Source organism: Caloenas nicobarica, chromosome 2, assembly GCF_036013445.1.
Source record: "Caloenas nicobarica isolate bCalNic1 chromosome 2, bCalNic1.hap1, whole genome shotgun sequence".
In the NCBI taxonomy this organism is placed as follows: Eukaryota; Metazoa; Chordata; class Aves; order Columbiformes; family Columbidae; genus Caloenas; species Caloenas nicobarica.
The window spans coordinates 119,092,384-119,113,582 of record NC_088246.1 but is presented as its reverse complement, the minus strand read 5'-3'; positions in this window follow the sequence as shown (position 1 = coordinate 119,113,582).

The following is a 21,199-nucleotide window of genomic DNA, read 5'->3' as shown; positions in this document are numbered from 1 at the left end:
ACTCACCCATATTTTTCTTTCTGTTCTTCCTCTCTGCATTCTGATTAGCATATTTTCATTGCAGCTCTCTGTAATGGAAAATTATGAAAAATGTGTCTCCCTGGAAGCCATTTTCTCATTTGGTCATTAGAAAGAACATGTGTGACAGGATTGTATTCTTCTGCAACTGTCTTTATCTTTTTTTTGTTATTATTTATTCTGCTAAAAAGTGAGTACAAAGTCATAAAACAAGATCAAAGTCTAATTTGCAGTTACTTTGCAAAAATTTAAATTTCTACGAAAAGCTCCAAGAAGCAGAATCAGGCCCATAAGCAGGACTGTCATGACTATATTTCTGGTTCTGAGTTGCACCAAAAATGGTCGTTTATGACACAGCTTGAAATATGAAAGGCCAGCTCTTTGTTCTACTGTCTAGTTTAATTCTTCACACAGAACTCAAGAACAAGTTTCAAGGTGGAGGAAAACCCAGGAAGGTTTGTTCTGTCAAGCCGCCTTTACAGTTGCGCATCCTCATAATGCAGGTCTCTGTCTGCTGAATCTGTATGTGTCAATGAGAGATATATATGCTGGTAATATTATAGATAGTATACGATCTTCTGATATAATGTGAATTGAAGTCTGCTTAATCTACATACAATTAGCTAAAGCTGTGGGTTTTTTTCTGTGGTACTCAACAATGCAATAATATATCAAAGATAAAAACTTCTTAATGTCATTTGCTCATAGCAACACAATGAAGAAGGAAATTAAAATGGTTTTACTTTATTTTTTAAATAAGTTCTTCATTCTTCTGACTATCAGACAAAAGTAATGAAAGTAAATGAAAGACAGAAAAGAAAAGATGCATAAAACAAACTGATTACAAGAAAGGGTATAAATTAATTAGACTGGAAAGTATTTTGGTTTTGCAGCTATCTTCCTTTATAATCTCAAAAAAACATCTAAACTGATGAATGTTAAACGTATGCCGAAACTAACGTACGTGTATCAACTTGTCTATGCTTACAAATGGAATAATTTAAACAGAACATGGCATAGGTATTAGAAAAATAAAGAACAACCACACCTATCCTTGTAAAGCATGTAAAACTGAATAACATGAAAGAGCATGAGTGAGTGAAAGAAAATTGTATGTGCGTGTGTATACACTACTTAAGGTGATGATATTAAATGAATGTATCACTAACGCAAAGTGGATGAGGTGGACCTGGTCAGCTTCCTCTTCCCATGACAAAATAAGATCTGATCAACGCAATAATTAAATAAGCGTTTCATCTGTTAATTGCTCTATTATTGTCAGAGTTTTAACATTTCTTGTGAACGCAAGCCGTAACGCAGAGATTTTACAGGAAAAATCTTTATGGCATTAAACTACTAAAATTTCAATATTTTAATGTGGGGTGCTGTCAGGTTGAAGACATTCTAAATTAATATTTCTGGGATTATGTTTTTATCCAAAATGTACTGTACACGTTGTAGAAATCACAAAGGGTCTTCCTCTGTGGTTCCTCTAGCCACCAAACCAGACCATCATAACAAAATTCTACAGAACTTGAAACTGATCTCAGCAGGAACAGTGCATCTTCACCAGTGTGAAAACATCAACTCGGGACAGAGACACCTAATTCCAAATTCAAAGTTTTCCCCTAGTAAAACAAGGCTATTTTTTTTCCAAGTTGGGAACATATTTGCAGATTTTTTTTGCTTGAGCGTTATAAAGTAAATGGAAAAAAAAATGAGCAAACATAAGCAATCTGGAAATAATATGCAAATTTAAATATGTGAGATTATTTAAAATATCCTTCACTCTCTGTCAATAAGCAAATACATATTTTGTAATTTGAAAACACCTTTCAGTAGTATAACAATTCTACATATATTCTAGCAGATATAGTGAGACTTGGGAATGCTCCAACATCAGAGATCCCAATGATGGAAATCCTGATTTTCCTGATGGAAATCAAAATCATCCCACCTTCCTACCATCTCTGTGTCCTGATTTCCACTGGATGGGAACTTGTACATGCTGACAACCCTTTGTATGTCATTATGCCGCTATATATTTCTCTGTTTGGGCAAGCACAGGGCCAAGAGAGCAGGAAGCACTGGGAATATCCAAGCTCATCAGTTAAATGCAGCTGTGTTATCGATGCCTGTGGACTTGCATGAGGTGTTTTATTCAACAACATGGAGAATGTGCTGTTTTATGTATATTACTAAAATTATGCAAAGCTGTTTCTTCTTTCTGCAATTGTCATTAGAAGTTTTGGTTGAAGTTAGTTTCTTCTGTGTCATGTTGTATACAGAAAGTAACGGTCACTCTCAATTCAATATTCCGAGAACTTAAACAGAAAGCACTGTTACAGCATCTGATCTTTTGACCTTTTTTTACATCATAGGTCAGCTCCTCTACCAGTAGGCCCAGTAATTTGTGCTTGATTAATACTTAAGCATCCTTTTGGTTTTAAGAAGTAATTATTCTGAAAAGCCTCTGGTCTTGATTTAAGATCTTCTGCAGCATGAGTCTCCAACTCCCCATCCCTTTTTTTTAACATGCTGAGATTTTAAAATGTCTCATAGCGTAGAGTATCTACCAATTTTCTAATAATAATTGTGGCTTTTTATCTGTTCCCTTTAAATTCTTTACCATAAGAATCAAGTACTTTGTTCTAGTACTGTTCTCATCAGTACTGGATATGAATGATTTTTTTTTTTTTTCCCCCAGTCTCTGCATATCAGAGGGTCACATTAACTCTGGTTTGTTTATTCCTTGCATTGGAAACTTGTGTTCACTTGCTGCTTCTGGTATAATTCCTGCACTGCTACATGAAAAAGGCCAAGGTACTCAACATCTTCTTTGCCATTGTCTTTATTAGTAAGACCTGCTTTCAGTGATCCCACATCCCTGAGACCAGAAGGAAAGTCAGTGGAGAAGGATCAGGTCAGGGAACATTTAAACACACTGAACATACACCAATCCATGCGACCGAGTGTTGAGGGAGCTAGCTGATGACATTGCAAAGCCACTGTTGATTATCTTTGAAAAGTTGTGGCTATTGTGGGAGGTTCCTGAGGCTTGGAAGAAAGCAAATGTTACTCCTATCTTCAAGAAGGCCAAGAAGGAGGATCCAGGGAACTACAGGCTGTTCAGACTCATCTCAGTCCCACAGAAGGTGATGGACCATGTAATCCTGGAAGACATTTACAAATATATAAAGGATAAGGTGACTGGAAGTAGTCAGTACGGATTTATGACAGACATTCTGTCTGACCAACCTGATGAAGTGACTAGCACTCTGGACGAGGAAAAATTAAGTGGATGTTGTTTGCATTGAGTTTAGCAAGGCTTTTGATACTGTCTCCCATAACATCCTCAGACAAGATATTGAAGTATGGTCTAGATAAGTAGACAGTGAGGTAGACTGAAAATTGGCTCAACTGCTGGGCTTAAAAGGCTGCAACAAGATGCACCAAGTCCAGCTGAAGGCCAGGCACTACTGGAGTACCTCAGGGGTCAACAATAAGTCTGATGCTGCTAAGCATCTTCATTACTGACCTGGATGGTGGGACTGAGTGTGTACCCTCAGAAAGTTTGCAGATGACACAAAACTGGGAGGAGTAGCTGATACACAAGAGGGTCATTACACCATCCAGAGGGAGCATGACATGCTGGAGAAATGGGCCAAGGGGCAAAGAGTCCAACAAAGGGCCAAAAAGATGATTAATGGCTGGAGTATCTGACATGCAATCAGAAGGTGAGTGAGCTGTGACTTTTGAGCCTGGAGAAGTTTCAGGTGGGATCTCGTCAACGTTTATAAATACCTGATGGCAGGAAGAAAGAAAGTAGAGCCAGGCTGTTCTCAGCAATATGACAACAGGCAATGAGAAACTGAAACACAGGAAATTTTACTTAAACAAAAGAAAAAACTTATTTCGTTATGAGAGTAGTCAAGCACCGGAGCAGGTTTCCCAGAGAGTTTGTGGAGTCTCCATCCTTGGATACAGTCAAAATCCAGCTGGACACAGTCCTGAGCAAACTGTTCAAGCTGACCCTACTCTGAATAGAGGGGTTGGAGAATATGATCTCCAGAGGTTTCTTCCAACCTCAGCCATCCTGTGATTTCATGAATCTGTAAATCACCACTTGACAGGATACAATGTCACACTGTTAGCTGCAGCTTAGGCATGTTTTTTCAACAAATAAGCATCTTTTATTTTAATGTAATTTATTTTCTTATAATCAAGTTGAAGAAAACTTTGAAAGTCTCCAGGGGTAATTTCCCTAGCCTTCATTAATTGTCAGTTCTTTTCAGATATCACAACTAATTTTACAATAGTATTCCAGCCCTGGAAGAAATTGTTACAGAAATTCATGGAACAGTGCAAAAAGATCATACTAGGGCCAGAAAAAATGGTAGGACGGCAATAAAGACAGAAGTTTGAAAAAGCTTTAAAGCTGGGTACAAGATGCTTCCATGTAAAATGACAAGGAAAGTAAGAGTGATAAGTTATTAAAAAGCAAAAATAGAAGTCAAAATATCATTTTATGTACGGTTTTCCTCCAAGTAAGCAAAGACAGAATTGCCTGGTTTTGTACCATCTAATAGAGGACAATAAGATGTGATCCCTAGGCAAGGCCAGTAGTGACTGAGAGCAAAGAAGAGCATCTCCCATGGGTAAATCCCCTCACCATAAAACCTTTTTGCAGGGGGCCCACTTCACCCTACAAAGTAGTGAGGGAACTTAACACAACTTAATGTGACTTCAGTATCTAAAGTGCAGAAGAAAGACTCTTGGCCAGCCTTTCAAACTAACATGCACCAGAGTTAAAAGCTTCTAGTAAGTTCAGGTGACTGGGAACAAAATGAATGGTTCATAGTTCTGTGAATGCTGTTTCGAGATAATGATTTATCTGAACTATGGTAGGATAAAGATTGGGCATTAACATGTTTCAGGCCATGTATATCTGGAAACTAATCTCAGAACTGGCTTGAGGCACCTCGACAATGTAGGCAGAACTAGGTGGTGGCAAAGAGCATTTCACATGTGAGTGGGTTAGGATGAGGGAAACTGGGAGTTTGGTCAGACACTGGAGATCTGGTGAGGTAAGAAGGCTCAGAGGGATTCAAGAGACAGCTGTGTGTGATGAGGCAGGGTCAAGATACATGGGTTACTCCAGAAGCTGTGTTGGAGGGAACAGGAAAGGTCTGTGAGGATTCTAGGGGCTGGAAGAGCTCAGTAACTTTCCAGGGTATGAAGCTGGGGAGAGGCCTGGAACAAGACATGGAGGTTTCAGAAGGCTGTAGAAAGTGCCAGAGAGGTCCAGAACTTTCTTTTTCTCTTCTCACTTCTGTCCTTGAAAACTCCTTCACTTACATACCAGGCCATTGGATTTAAAAATCTGAAGCCCCTGCCTCACACACAGCAGCCAACTCAACCTCCCATATGGAGTTTTGTGGGAGGGTTACATGCATTATTCTCCCATACTGGGTGCTGTGGTGTGCGCAGGACATGGCTGTTCCTGCCACGGGAAAGAGGAAAGGGTGAGGCTGGGTTGGCAAGTCAGGGACAGAACTGGGCTGCTGACCTTTGGGCAAAGCCTGAGATAAGTGGAGGAAGATGCAACTGCTCTTACAAGAAGGAACCAAAGCCAGTGGCTGACCAGTGATTTGGACTGGTTCTTTGGAGGCAACCATGCAGCCACCAAGTTCAGTGTGAGTACACAGGGTTGTACAGTCATTTGTTTCCTCTGCCTCTTACAAAAACTGTTTTATACTGTCCCAGAGGTTTGTCACCCTATGTACATACTTACTTTGCGCTTTCCAAAAGCCAGATGTGCAATGAGCATTTCTAAAACTTAGGAGTAGATGCAATTTAAAAAGAAAATCAGTTGAATAAGAAATATCCTACATCTATTCCTGTATGTAGCAAAATTTGGTAGGAGATCAATATGCCCTAAACACCAGCGAAGTAAACCATACAATTGCATGTATGCCAGTTAGGATATTACATGGCTTTCAATGTAAGCTATACAAGATAATACATCTTTACATACTTCTCTAAGAATGTATGCAGGTCTCAAGACTCCATTTGATTGACTCTGAATACTTATGCCAACACGGGCTTAGCTTCTTAATTATTTCTAAATTTCCTTGAATAATGTTTCAGAGATATGCACGAGAACAAAGAATTTCAGGTTTCAATACAATTCAACTAAGCAGCTTTCGTTTCCCCTGTCTTCCTGTTGGATGATACTTTAATGGTCATAGCTGGCCTTGCAGAATAGATGGTATATAGAAGGACTCCATCTTATATTTTCAGACTGCACCCCTTTTTGGACTAGTGTTAATCACATATATATGATTAGATTCAATTCAGGCAAACCCTACTTTGTAGTGCTTAAGCCAACTCAAGAGTCAGGGAAACATACAGAGAAATAATCTTAAAGACTTGTATTAGTTCTAAAAGTACAGATTTTAATGGTTATACCCAACATCCAAGCATTCAGTCAAGATTAAGAACTCCAAAAGGATATACTATCTACTTGCTTTCCTTAAATCAACAATGGAAACAGTTTATTTTGAAATGAAGTAATCTCTCTAAATATTTTAATTCCATGTATTTTGTAATGGCCACAGAAAACTGAGAAGAATCCAAATGTAAACAATCTAAGTAGGAAGTTTTCATTTAGAAACACTGGCTGATCAGGTATACAATTTCTGTGTATGTTGTGGGTAGTGTACTACCCCTAATGAGATCGCAGAGAATAGACTTTCTCTTAAAATGCTAATTTCGCAGCACAGAATGAAACTTTACATAGTACAGATTAAATAATGTTTTTTGTTTGTTTGCTTGCCTTTAATTTCGTGGAATTAAATCTAGAACTGTCTGAAACACTTTCCTCTAAAACTTGTCACACTGATACATAAGTTTGTTTGATCACTAATGTATACTTTCAAACAGAGATAAAGAGAGTGCTCATCTCAATCACCATCTGATTAACACTCTAGGAAAGCCCAAATCATTTCATCTCATATTCACTGAAACAGTGTCTCTTTTGCAAACTTTTTCCATATTTTTTCATAGCAATTCTACATGCATACAGAATAGTAACAGTAAGACAGCCAAAATACTGGCAGTATTTCAAGGTGCTGCCTGCATTGGTGCCATTCTGTCATTTAGTTGTACTCACAGAAGCTCCAGTCGCAATTTGATTAAAACAAATTGGCCATTGGCATTTCATCTATATTCATATTTACACTAACTGAATTGGGCTAATGATAGTAACACTTAACACATTTACAGAAGTTCATACAAGCTAAAAGAAAAAAATCTTATAAAGCAAGGAACATTTTGTAATATGTCAAAACTGTATTTGTGAAATGAAATTTGTGCCTGCAACTTTATTTTGGATTTCAGTAGCACAACGTTGGAATTTGGGTTTAAAAATGTTCTGTTCCCTCCTTTTTTATTCTCCTTGAGCTCAACAGTTTTCTGTTTCCTCAGTCACAAGAAATATTGCTGCCCTTTCCCAATCCCCTGCACAGAGACCTTTCCTAAGGTTGTACTTCTCAGAAATTCTTTGTATCTGCATATTTTACTAATCTTCAGGGGGGAAAAAAAAAAAAAAAAAAAAAAAGTAAGCCCTTGGGGTTTATGTTGTTCTAATAGGAGGGCATATTCAAGGACACTTGGGAAACATGTCCTAGGAAACTACTTAAAAAATTTATGTGAGAGGAAAATGAAGAAGTATGTTAGATTTGTACAGATTTCCAAGCACCAGTCAAGAGAAGCCACAGAAACCGTGGGACTTGCTTATTTTCTTCTAATAAAGTATGAAATGCTGTAAACCAATTCACTGCCAACATCTCCATTTGCTACCTTCACCTATTGATGACAAAGCAAAACTCAACAATTAATAGAACAGAATGAAGATAGAATTAAAATGTCTATGCACAGCTGCCAAAGGAAAGGCCTTTTTCTTTTTGTTACCAATGTAAATGACTATTTTTAGACTCTCAAGGCTAGTTTAATGCATGTAATTCATTAGCTGAAGCATCACACTTCTGTAGCATATTTTTCATTTTCTTTACACTATTTGCATAACTCTCTCTAACACACCTATAGATACTCTTTCCTAGGATACTTGTATCCAGCAGAACAAGGAAACAGACTCGATGTAGCAGTACAAGATGTAGTAATGGAATTACAAAACAATATAGCTACAAAACTAGTACCAGATGTAGTAATATTTTCAAAACCTGCCTAGCCATTCTACTTTCTTTGTTGTGTCTGTAATATTGTTTTATTTTTCTGACATGCCATGGCATATAAATGCCACAAAATGGCTATTTCTCTACAGTGTTAACAGTTTTTGTTCTTGATTATAAGAAAATTAAGGCTTGAAGACATACTTGCATTTGTTAAATTCATACTTCCATTTGGTAAATTAACTGTGATTTTGCTCAAATAATCAGATGACTTGAATAACCAATCTACACAGAACAAGAAAAGACAGAAAAACATTCTAGGGTAATTCTGCATTTGCACATAAAATCCCAAATGGTTATGACTCACTTTCTTTCTGGCTTTCGTTCTCCTTGGCAATTGCCAAGTTTTTCATGATATTACTTATGTATACAAAAATACTAAAATTTCTCTTAGAGAGTTCCTGTTCCAGGAAAGTTCATCTTCCAGAAAAATTCTTCATCTGATGCTGCAGGAAAGAGAACAGGGGAACATGTCTACAGTTCAATGATATGCACATAGATTATAGTTCCATCTTCAACAGAAACCAGTCTGGATAATGGACTAATGTATTAGGAACTTAGCCAAATCTTTTACCAGAAAAATAATAACATGCTACTTTGAACTAGAGTCCCTCATTTGCCTGAACAAATTGTGTTTGATTCTTTAAGTGGATGTAAACAATAGTTGTTCTGGCAAGCTTTCAATCTCAAACTGCCACTTCTGCCTTTTGCTGTGTTCCAGCAAGGTTCTTTCATTACTTTTATAATAGTTGTACCACCTCATGAGGTTCAACAAGGACAAGTGCAAGGTCCTGCACTTGGGCCAGGGCAACTCCAGTACCAATACAGGCTGGGGAATGAAGGGATTGGGAGCAGCCCTGCAGAGAAGGACTTGGGGGTACTGGCAGATGAAAAACTGGACAAGAGCCGACAATGTGTGCTTGCAGCCCAGAATGCAAATCATGTCTTGGGCTGCACCAAAAGGAGCATGGCCAGCAGGTCGAGGGAGGTGATTCTGCCCCTCCGCTCTGCTCTGCTGAGACCCTACATGGAGTTCTGCATCCAGCTCTGGAGTTCTCAGCACAGGAAAGACATGGACCTGTTGGAGAGGGTCCAGAGGAGGGGCCACCAAGATGATCAGAGGGGTGGAACACCTCTCCTCTGAGGACAGGCTGACAGAGATGGGGTTGTTCAACCTGGAGAAGAGAAGGCTCCGGGGAGACCTTATTGTGGCTTTTCAGTACTTAAAATGGGCCTATATGAAAGATGGGGACAGACTTTTTAGCAAGGCCTGTTATGACAAGAAAAGGGGTAATGGTTTTAAACTAAAGGTGAGGAAATTCAGACTAGAAATGAGGAAGAAATTTTTTACAATAAGGGTCACAAAATACTGGAAGAGGTTGCCCAGAGAGGTGGTAGATGCCTCATCCCTGGAGACATTCAAGGCCAGGCTGGATGGGGCTCTGAGCAACCAGATCTAGTTGAAGATGCTCCTGCTCATTGCAGGGGGTGTTGGACTAGATGACCTTTGAAAGTCCTTTCCAATGCAAACTATTCTATGATTCTATGATTCTGTGATTCTGTATTATGACCAGAACTCTGTATCATTAAAATAGATGTTTAGATTTAGGTTCTTGATATTAAATCTTCTTACTTTTGTTCTACCTTGTCCACATCACAATCTTGCTATTCTATTATCTTCCTTTTATCACCACTGCATCAATTACTACATTGCTACACATAGTATAATCAAAGCAAAAGCATTATAAGAAAAAGTTTCTTAGTTAATATTTCCTTTTAAAAATGATGTCCTAATATTTACTGTTATGCTTCAATTGGAAATTATACTACGGTAATCCACATTCTAAAAGCATCCTTAATAACACAGTGTTAATTGTATAATCTCTGTCTAAATAGTTGCCCAATATTTGCCAAGCATAAAGGAAAATGTTAATATTCATATGCAGGTGTGCATATAGTAAATCAGCAAGAATATGAAGGCAAAACGAAAGGGGAGGGAGTCAGAGAGAAAGAAAGAACAGAAGGCAAGAGTAAGACTTAGTCAGTACAGATTATTTGCTTAAGGACAATCAGCAGTATAATTTCACAGAATAGTATAGCAATACTTCTATCACAGCAGTAGTATTACATTCACACTGTTCCAGTCCTGTTTCAGTTGCCTTCTAAATCTGTCCTGTTAGAGCTTGACTTTCTGTGGTGTTGGGAGCTAACGAAACTCTCAGGGTTGCTCCACCGTATCACTGTGTTTTACCAAACAAATGCTACAATTAAAGTCTGGGACTGAAATCCTGGGTTTTTTGCCAATGACTTCAGCAGGGATGGGTTTTCATACCTGAAGCCATGTAGAGTCCTAACCATCAAGACTTCCACAGCCAGACTTCAAAGTGCAGAGACCTTAGGGAGCCATCCCTTCACCTTGTTTCACTGGGCACCACTGAAAGGAGCCTGGCTCTGTCCTCTTTGCAATTTCCCTTTAAATGTTTATACACATTGACGAGGCTCCCCCAAACACTCTCTTCTCCAGGCTGAATAGTTCAAGGTCTCTCAGCCTTTCCTCATATGTGAAGTGCTACAGTCCCTCCATCACCCTCGTGGACCTTTGCTGAGCTCTCTCCAGTGTGTCCATGTCTCTCTTGTACTGGGGAGCTCAGGACTGGACACAGTAGGACTTTGCACTCCTCCTTGTTGAACTTAATGAGGTTCCTTTCCTCCCATTTCTCCACCCCGTCAAGATCCCTCTGGATAGCAGCATGGCCCTCTGACATATCATCCTCTCCTCCGTGTGGATGATGACATTTCCAAGACCCTGAAACTTCAACAATAAATAGAAATAGGCTTCTACACATTAAAGTGGGAAAATATCAGTATTGGATGTTATATGGATAAAACATTGTTACAGTTGTCTGACCTACATCATACATACTTGGCCAACTCAATATGAAAGTAATCAAAATTACCCCAAATCTCTCTTTGGTGTCCAAAGTAAGGCGGTATATTCTTTGAAGTTGTTTTGTTCTCTGTATGTAACCCTTCAGATGTGATTCACTTCTCAACTGAAAGAAGCAGTTGGTATCAATGAAGTCCTTTATTTTAATAGCAAGGTGGCTTTCCTTGCTATCACTGTTCTCACATGCTGAAAAATTTCAGTATCAGAAACCAGCAAGGTCAGCATTTGCTGTTTGCTTTTTTTTTCTCTGCCCACATATGTTGGTTTATTTCTTGCTCGACTTTGTTTGAAAGTTGCAGCACATTTGTTTTGATCTTTGTTCACTTACCTAAGAAAATTATTTTTTTCATTATGAAAGAAATGTGACTACATGTTCTTAGACACTGCCACAGCACCACAGCAAAAATTCCTTAGCAAGTGCCTGGGCATCTCAAAATTACTTCTGTTCAAGTTAAGAGGACTTTCAAAAACAGTATTCATGAGAAGGTTGCAGTATAGCATTGCAGAGACTCATGTGTGTTGTAAACTCTACCTAGCTCTCCAGCACCACAGTGGAGAACGGTATTACAGTCTGTAATCAATGTTAATTCCAGAAGAATCCATTAGAAACTGTAGTTCACTTACCCTTCCTTGCACATCCACTGGAGGACATAACAGAGACTTCCTGATATTTGTTATAAGATGTTTAGGTTTTTAGTAAAAAGCTATGTCTTGGGGCATGTTCTCTCTACCACGAGAAGAAATGTTGCTTTGGCCTCTGATACAAGAAAGATTTAGAGCATGAAATATTTGTAAATGATCTGATCCAAAGAAATAAAGTATCAAGCTTCCTAGAAAAATGATGCAAAAATAAAGCACGAGTTCTAAAAAAAAGGCTTCTGATACTGGGAACTGAGGGAAAATTACTTTCTGTTCCTAAGTCTAATGACTGATGATATCTCATCCCTGACTTTTGCCAGTCTTTGATATCTTCCAGACTTTAAAGTAAGGGAATAAAGATTCCCCTGGAGCCTAAGCTGTGCACCAAAACTTGTAAAAATTCTTTCCCATCTCACCTACAAATTAAGTGAATCCGTGATCCATGGGATAAACTGAATTCAATAAAAGACTGTAACAAATATTGCCAGCGTATTAAAAGCAAGTATGAGTCTGTAAAACACTTCATAAATTTAACAAGCATCATATTTAAACAATGAAGGTTTCCTGCCTATTTTGCTTTATTTGAAAACCACCTACAGAGCTTCACTCTCTTAGTAGTCACAGACCGTATAGATCCAATGCCTTTTCTAAGATTATTTTCCTGAAAATCTCTCCAGCACTGATGATTATCCAGATGAATTTTAAAGAATAATCGTATCTCCTCTAAAATTGGACTTGGAGAGCTTAAATAGAATTTTTAACTTTTTAAAATACCTCTTTCCTATTGTTATATTAGCCTTTCTCTATCTCTGTTCAAATTTATATAATTTTATAAGCACGGATGATAAATCTTGAAGTGGCATTTTAAAGAACGTCTTCCTAACATTATGCACTGTAACACTAAAATTCCTTAGATTTTACTGATTTTTTTTATTTTTGTGATCTTGAAATGATTCCCCATCATTCTGGACAGTCCTCCTGCGATTTGCCAGTAAATCTAGTTCCCTCTCTTGAAGTGCCAAATCCAGTTGATAAGCTTTCAATTCAGAGTAAAATTTCTGGATTTAGTCCCAATGTGCATTCCCTTCTACTATGCTATTTTATCCTACTCATGTAATTCCAGTTCACAATGTGTGACCCACCTGTTCCTATCAACACTGGCAGGATTTTTCAAGTCTTGTATCATCCATACCACGGATTATTAATGTAAACTTTAATCTATTTTTTTTCTAAGCAGTATCATGAATAATGATATTAAGCAGAACTTGTTCCAAGACTGGTTCTTGGAAAACATTATTTCTAGCCTCCATCCATCTGGACAACTCTCTTATTAATGTAGTCTTCCCTTCAACTAGCATGTTAATAATTCCATAGTCCTGGTTTTAATTCACACTTTCATTTAATTTCCTTTGATATTCATTTTAATTCATTTGAATCAATGCTTTACTTAAATCTAGATTATTAAATTGACTGCACTGATCCCATCTATAAAAATATCAAAGAAAGATATACTATAACATGACACAATCTAACTTTACCAAGATAATTTTGAATTTATCTTATTTAAACTCCACGTTCTTGGTTACTCTTCCTTTCAAAATCTGCAATAGCATATTGTATTATGGATAAATGAAAAATTCTTTTGGATAACCTACTTTGCCTTTTCAGATACATCTATCACACTTACTGTTCTCTCATGGGAATAAATAAAGTACCACTCCCAAAACTGCAGGTTCTTTTAAAATCACTGTTACTGGACATTATCCAGACTGTTCAGATTTCACATGATACATGCTTATTTTTGTATCCACCATGGATGCGATCATTTCCATTTCTTATCCTTGTTTGATAATCTTTCCTTAATTGCATACATAATTTCTTCTATCAATACTGGGGAAAAGTATCAAGATTTTTGACATTTGTTGTTCCTTATTCAGCACCTGATCCTCAGGATATGGCCCTACTTGTCCCCTTTATATTATCTCTATGGTACTATGTGTAGAAACCTTCTTATAATTTCCCTTAGTTTCTTTGAAGGATCCAGCTCAGACGCATATTTTGCTATTCTCGCTATATTTTTGCACTTCCTGACCTATAGACCGATAAGCTTCTCATTTCAGTAAATTCCCTGATTACTTACCATGTCCCGTGTTAGCTGTTTAGCGGTCCACACAGGTCCATAATTCTTCCTATCTATGCATTTCTCCTGCTCAAAATTCAAGCCCAGACTGTTGGAATTTTATCTTCATGTGATTCCATGTCTCTTTTACATTTCAGTCCATGAGTGCCTCTTGGTTGCTTTATAGCCTCAACATTTGGTCTCCGGAAATCTGAAGCTTTGATTATTACCGACCTGTTTATCTACCCTGCACTTGAACCTAACGGGGCAGTTTTCAATCTATCTGTGCTCACTCATTCCAAGATTACTTTCTCAAACAACTTTTCTCGCTGCTCAGTCCCCACTCTTAAATTAAGATTCATGGCTTTTAAAGTAAATATAACATAGCAGTTATTTATAGTTCAGTGATACCTTAGTTACGAAATCTGTCTGGTACAGTCTCCAAGAATACTTGAGCTGCTATCATGGTATTGATTACTGCTGTAACCTGTAAGAATTTCTTGTCAAAAATGTGACTAGAAAATGTCAAGTTGTCTGTAACTCTGACTAGTATGTATTTTTCTCATAGTTTCAAAGAGTTTTCTAGCCCATATACAACTCTGTTTTGCAGACTATAAGAACCCTCCAATGTGTTAGAGGAGTGCTCTTGTTCTTCTAAAATAACCTCTTCTTTGAGTGATTTCTACCTATTGTTCTCTTTCATGCAAGGAATATGGATATAAAAAGTTTCAGTTTTGATACATCACATGAGGAAAAAGGAGTCATAGGATTAGTAAAGATAGTACATGAAAAAGATGTTTGATGAATAATACTCAAGCAACTCCCATATCAGCCTCTCTTACGCAATTTTATTACCCGTCTTTGATGTAAGAAAAATAAAGCTGTGCAGAACAAATACTTCCTATTTAAAAATATTCAAGTCATTTTCATTCAGTTCTATTATTTCCATTTAGATATATTACTTTCTTAAATAATTTTCTCAATATGCAACTAGGAAAATAGAGGAAAAAGCATGATACAGAACTAAATTCAGACTTTAAATGTGCCTTATGAGCTTTTTAAAAAGCAGGAAATCACATTTGTCTCATATCGCTTGACACCCTCACCTTTGTCAGATCTCTAGGAAAATTCAATAGACAGACTTTATGAGAGGAGAAAAAAATCCAACCGCTTTACCACATCTTATTTAAGGTCCATTAAATCCATCCCATCTCTCACAGGAAACAGTAACTGATGTTTAGAGAGAAAATATAAGAAGCAAAGCATGTGTAGTGTGGTCTTTTCCCCGTATACAGTCCAACTCTATCAATCAATATTTAGGGACTTCCAAAGTCAAGGGTTCAGATCTGTGTCTCTAGCAACCAATGATGAGAAGACCCTGTGTTATTTTTCTGTTGTCCTTTTTCTGACGTATTTATGCTGTTGCCCTTCACAATGTGACAGCACTGAGTGGTACCATTTGATTTATTTACTGTACAAATACAAGTGCCTGCCTTTATTTGTTTCATCTCTACTGCCAGACTGTTTCCTTCGATACATTCTAAATTCTCAGCCTGCAAGAAACTGACTAAACATTCCCAATTTTTCTCTATATGTCACTTGTTACATTGCAAATCCCTGTCTTAGTTATTTTCCTCACACATTTGTCCTTCCACCTACTGTCTTCCACTGATGATACTACATTTAGTTTCATTATACAAAAACCACTCATTTTAATTTCCATTCTTGATAGCTTTTCTGCCTCCTGTAGGTGTTTTCTGAGATGACTGGACCAGCATGCAGTATTCAAAGTGTAAGTCTGTGGATTTACACCATGGCATGATTGTGGTTTTGATTTTGCATCCTCTCTTCTTTCCCTAATAATTTTTAAGATTCCTCTTGCTTTTCAAATGCCCCTGAGTAATGACTTCAGATTTTCTGAGAAACAACATTAACCTTTACTGTGAGGGGTTTCTGCACTGCAAGCTATTTATGCTTTTTCCTGTAATTCAAGACCACTTCTAGAAAGCAAATACTTATACTTGGGTAATAGTGAAGACTAGTTGCTTATAAATACCATTAGTTCTTATCATAGCTACCATTTGACTGTCTAGATCATATCACCTGTGGTAGATCTGTGTCATTTCTCATATCAAAAGAGAAGAGGACAAAGCAGCATTTAGAGGAACTTGTTAAACACACAAAAAACTGCACTGAATTTCTTATTGACAAGACATATTTTAACTCCTACCACTGTATTTTCTGCATTAGGTTAGTTTATGATACTTCATCATCAGCCACCTCTTTCTAAATTCTTTTGTTTTGGACCAAGTGTTTGATCTAATTTTGAAGAAGCTACTTTTAATGTGAGCTCTTTGTTTCCTTTTGTTCTTGGGTTTGGCCTGAACATGACAAGAAAAACCCTAATGTTTCCTTCACTGTCACTTAGAGGTAGAATATTCTAGTTCCTCATTTACAAATAAACAGATGAAATAAACTGACACAGCAGCCACTATTTTCACCTAAAGATACTTTTTTAAAATCCAAGTATTAAATATGCCCATACAATATTAAATAAATTATTTCAATTTAATTCAAACATTAATCATCAGTATTAAAATTCATTTTATTTAAACAAAAAATATTTAATAAAATGTATCAATTTCCAAAAAGATCTTTTTATATAAAATATCTGGAGGTATATATTTTTAAATAGCCAAGAAAGAAATTATCTAGCATTTGTCTGAAATAGCACATGAAATATCTGATTATTTCTCAGTTTCAAAAAAGCACATGAAAATCAATATCTGCTGTGACAATAGGTACACTTGGATCATGAAAAGTGCACCTTTTGCTAGGCAAAAGGCAAAGCAAACAAGAAAAGCTGGCTTAAGTACAGAAGGTGCATTTTATTATTCTGTGATGCAAAAATGATATAGCTTAAAATTTAGACAAACATTTAATTGAAAGCAATTAAAAAACCTGAGATTTCATCTTAAATTTCAGAGTATGCTTGCCTTTTATGTTGAGAAAAAGAGCAGTGCAAAAGCACGAGGCTACAGGCTCCAGAGCCTTATTCAATCCAACCCTTGTGCGGGAATGAGTAATGTATAAAGCTTCAGAACACTGATAATAATTATTCCCTAAATTAAAGATGAGCTTTATCGGATCTTCTTTGATGGTGAAGAAAGCCAGATTTTCAAAGCTAATTAGTTTCTCAGTTAGGGTCATTGCTGTTTATTGTTCAGACACCCTTAACGTAATTAGTATGCCTGACCTAAATTAAGAACATTTAGCATGTTTTATTAGCAATGCACAGTAACAGAAACCCCTAGCCAAAATATGTGCTGGGCCTCTGCCTTCTGAGGTGGCCTACCAAGGAAGCAAGTTTCACATCTGAGGATGCTTCCAACATAAACATCTGGCTATAGGTTCTTGGTTACTCAACTAGTAAAGTTTACACCGTCCTGCTGCACATGGAAAAGTGGCCTCCATGTTTTCCCACTCCTTTGTTGGTTTTATGTTGCTCTGTGTGTTGTGAGGAGTTGAGTACAGCCAGCCAGGAACGTACTCTGAGCTACCTAAGGAAGCAGTTAAGAACTGGTTTGGTCTTCTAGCTCAACAGTCTGTGGCCCTCAGCAGTAGAAAGTAGCTGAGTTTTAGAGAAAAAGAATAGAAAGCAGAAAATATTGGATTTACTTTCTGTCATATACCCTGCTAGCTTCCAGCAATAAGCATTTTACAACTTTCTGAATCAAAGGTGGCACTGCTTTTAATATCTGCGGCCTAATTATTCTGGTACTTGGACTATGAGAAACAGTAAGCAGTCCTTCCCAACACATCTCTGTATCATAACTAACAGTGTAGACCTCTACAATACCACGCCAACTTATTTTTTCCAAGCTCAAGAATTCTGCTCCACTTAGTGTTCATAACCACGATCTTTTCCTGTTGCTTTTTTGTATAATTTTTTTCTTTTACTGCTCCTTTTATGAAATGGGTTAATAGAATTGCAAACTGTATTTAATATATGAAGGCACCTGTTGTTACTGAGAATACATAAAATTAAACATAAAGAGGTTTATGTTATTTCTTTCCAAATAACTCCTGCTGGTTTATTTCCCTTTGATTGACATTGGTCACTGAGCCCACGATATTCCCAGAGAACTATCCCAAATCTATTCTCAGCGAGGTAACAGAAAGGTTAGAGCCTATCACTCTGTTCTTATCACTTTAGTTAACCTTTCCATTATGATGTTAATTTAAAATTTCAGTTATCAATTTATCACCCATTCACTTAATATGGTAATATCCTTGTGTAACTTCAGGCAGTCAGCCTTAGATTTGGCTGTCATGAATATGACATCCTCCACTGTCATTTTGTTACTGTTAATCTTCCTTCCCACATCTCATATGAATATGTGGACATGCTCCAGCTGTCAACCTCCTCTACAGCAGAACTTGTATAATTCTTCTTTTCTCCCTTTTAAACCACCTATGATCACAGTAAAACCTCTCCTCCTATTGCAATTTTCACTAGGATTTTTTTTGTGATGGGCTTTAGCAAATTTTTTGAACTTTTCTGCACTGATTAGGTGTGACTTAGCAATACACTGAGTCCAGCATTACCTTGCATTTGATTTGCGAGATATAACTTCTCTACACAAAAGTCACGCTAATTCATTTCCGATATTATATAGGTATTCATGTGCTCACTGAGCCTTTAATATTCTCATATACTAAGTGGGCTCCAAGCTAAGCAAGTTACAAATAACTTTTTTTTTTTCCAAGTCTATGATACATATTGTTATCAAAGTTTGACTTAACACTGTTGGAAGATTCATTCTGCAATAATGTGAGTCTGTTGTGGACATTTCTAGACTCTCTGTGCCCCAAGTAGCATGAAATAAAGGATTGCTTTTCCCCTCACATCCTTGTTCCTTGACTCTAGCCCCTAGTTCCCTCAAAGAAACTTTAAATATAAGCACATCCATACATACCCATGGTCAAAAGCACTGCAAAGGAAGAAAATTTGGAGAAGGCTCTGAGGAGACCTTATTGCAGCCTTTCAGTGCTTTAAAGGAGCCCATAAGAAGGATGGGGACAGACTTTTTAGAAGGGCGTGTTATGACAGAACAAAGGGTAATGGTTTTAAACTAGAAGAGAGGAGATTCAGGGTAGACATGAGGAATAAATTTTTTACAATGATGGTGGTGAAACACTGGCACAGGTTGCCCAGAGAGGTGGTAGATGCCCCATCCCGGGAGACATTCAAGGCCAGGCTGGATGGGGCTCTGAGCAACCTGATCTAGTTGAAAATGTCCCTGCTCATTGCAGGGGGTTGGACTAGATGACCTTTGAAGGTCCCTTCCAACCCAAACTATTCTGTGATTCTATGATTGATTCTAAATCTAATTCAGAGCTCCAGCTATGAGAGACTCCTCATGTTCAAACAAAAGCCTTGAAATGTGTTCATAGGCTCATGGATATGTAGCAAACAGGGCAGGGATTTACTGCAGTTACACAACACCACTCTCTCAATGGGCAGGCCACCCCATTTTCAAATAACTCTCTGCTGCACAAATGCTTCCTGGTGATGAAGAAGGCGTGAATGACTCTAAAAAGTGCTGCAACAAAAAGGCATTTACTCACTCAGGTGGAATTTCCAATCGGATTTTTGAACAGCAGAGCAACTTTGACACTACTAACACTACAGAAGACTCCAGATTTTCTGGGAGAAGCTCACTACAGCACAGGAGCACGTGAGCAACCAACCATGTTGCATCAGATTCAAAGCCTATCCAGCCCGGCATGCTTTCTGCAGCTTTGGCCATAAGCTGATGCCCAGGAAAAGCAGGAACAAGGCTGCCAGCTATGATACTTCTGACAGCCTTGGCCTGCGGGTACCCTGACCCCATCCCATTGCTATTCCTGTCTATTATGTCTCTTGCCAGTATTTGCCCACTCTCTCCTTGAACTCCTGCAGACTTCTCACAATCACAGAAGGAGCTTCACATTAGGCGTAGGGGTCCAGTGTGTTACTGCAAGTACTGAACGGCACGTAGGAGGAGGAAAACATGATTGGTACGAAGTCAGGCCAGAGCTTTAAGACTGTTAATTAGGGCTTTGGAATAGACAGTCTGGGTCAACCAACTTTAGGTATCTATTCTGACAGAGGTGGATTTGTCCCGCACTGACACTAAACAAAGAATTGAAAAGCCCAAAAAATGAAGTTCTGACCACAAAGTTAGTATTCTGAGTTATTATGTTTGGAAATTATTGCAGGTCCAAACAAATCCATTCCCTTTCTATGTCCACAATTACATGAAGAGAGCATAATGAATTAAAATATTCAGAAATTAGGCCCTGTGCTTCCCGCCTAGCTGCGAAACCCACTATAGCAAAGTGAAGGGTTGGGCACAGCTGAAGGGGACTCCAGGGGGGTGCGTGCTCTCGCTGTCTGCTCACATGAACATCACGCCAGGTGAATCTAACTTATATGAAACCAGGGATGTGAGGTTGCTTCTCAAGACAAATTTGGCCTTACCGGTTCAAACAAACAAAAAAAAAAAGGAAACGTTGCAGCTATGTTTCCTCTGCTCCCACTGAGTCTGTATGCTGGAGCTTGGTGCAATGTTAATGTTTATGGTGCAACCATCAACAGAGCCAGTCTGCAACACCAACACGCCATGGTGTCCTGCAGCACACAGTTGTGTATGTTATCATAGGTTATCATGGGTTATCACAGGTTACCACAGTGCCCTAGGCCCAAGGAAGTCTTTCAATCCACCTCTTGCTTTCCCAGCACACTGGGCCCAGGGTGCACTCATTTGCAACAAGTCCATAGGGTGCACACCTCTGTAGATTGCGCACATGACTAGTGGTGATCATGGATGTGGTTTCAGCCATTCCAGCATTTTTCATGCCCACACAAATGTGAAAGTGTCCCACTGCAACTGCCTGATGGTTACACCTCTCCCTACCTCCTTGCCACCTACAATATCAGTGACCTCAAGAAGTGAATGTCTTACACTTTCAGATGCAACAAGGTCATTGATCCCCCTTATTAGCTTGAAATAGGGAGAAAATTGAAGGGTCTTTTTAATATATTTTGCTTCTTAATTGTGCATTTGAATGTAAACAAATATTGAAATATCCACTTTATGTCCTTTTTGATGTGCTTTATGATTGGCAGATAAAAAGGTTACAAATCAGTCATAATAGTTTCTGAAGCAAAGCATGAAA